Raw genomic sequence first — 1,041 nt, 5'->3', positions numbered from 1 at the left:
ATAAAAGGAAGAGCGACATAAGCCCAGTCTAATAAGTGCAGGTCTGGGGTCCAGCTTTTGAAACCAAACACGCCCTTTCACGTGGCACACTTGGACATGGGAAACACACTTCTCTAGCCAGCCCTACAGCAGCACCCCCATAGGTGCTCTGAACATTCCATGCTGAATGGTTATCATGGCGATGGGCAGGCACACGCCTGGCATTCATTTTAGAGGGCAGTGGATGAGGTTCGGTTCGCTACCTCAGAGATGGGAAACTTGCTTTGCTGCTATAGAGGTATGTCTCCTTGGCCCAGAGGGGTCGTCAGCTCAACATCCTGTTATGTATTTCCCTCGAATGTCCCCATCCCCTCCCAAATGTCCTACTGATTGGAAAGATTTTCCTATCACTTGGCCTGTGTTTGCAGCGCTTCCCTCACTGACCAGCTGGGATGGTTTAGCACATTTCCTGTTCTATACAGTCTTCAAGGGAGTAGTCACAGGACAGCTTGGCCACACGGGAGACACTTGAGACTAAACTTAGTTAACACGCACTCCACGAAAGGAGAGTGACTAGAGTAACTCTTTTCGGACACACAGGGTGAAACCTGAATCCAGGGCTAGGGAGACAGCTCAGCGGGGCGTGAGTGTAGCGGCAAGCTCGGAGCAAGCCTGACAATATTTATAACCCATGTAAACTCCGAACAAAGTAGTGTCGGTGAGTGTAACCTCACTGTGCCCGCCTCTGCTGGGAGCAGAAGCGCCAGTTAGCTCATAGTATGAACGGCGAACAAGAGAAAGCCAGTCTCAAAACCAAAGTGAGGTATGAATCTAGACACTGGCCTCTGACTTCTGCAGACATACCACGACACATAGGTGCACACACACACACACAAACTAAGAGCTGCTGAGACACTGTTTGACAAGGTCGAGTGTCCTGAGTTCAGCGAGGTAGTTATTTAATGATGGAGGCAGGGAGGGGCTTGGCTAGCATTCAGAAAGTGCCCCAAATGGGGTGGGGGGTGGGGTCACAGGCTGAGGCTAAGACAGGTTCACTCTGCT

This window comes from Mus pahari, chromosome 23, assembly GCF_900095145.1.
Source record: "Mus pahari chromosome 23, PAHARI_EIJ_v1.1, whole genome shotgun sequence".
Classification (NCBI taxonomy): domain Eukaryota; kingdom Metazoa; phylum Chordata; class Mammalia; order Rodentia; family Muridae; genus Mus; species Mus pahari.
Note: the sequence above shows the minus strand (reverse complement) of the source record.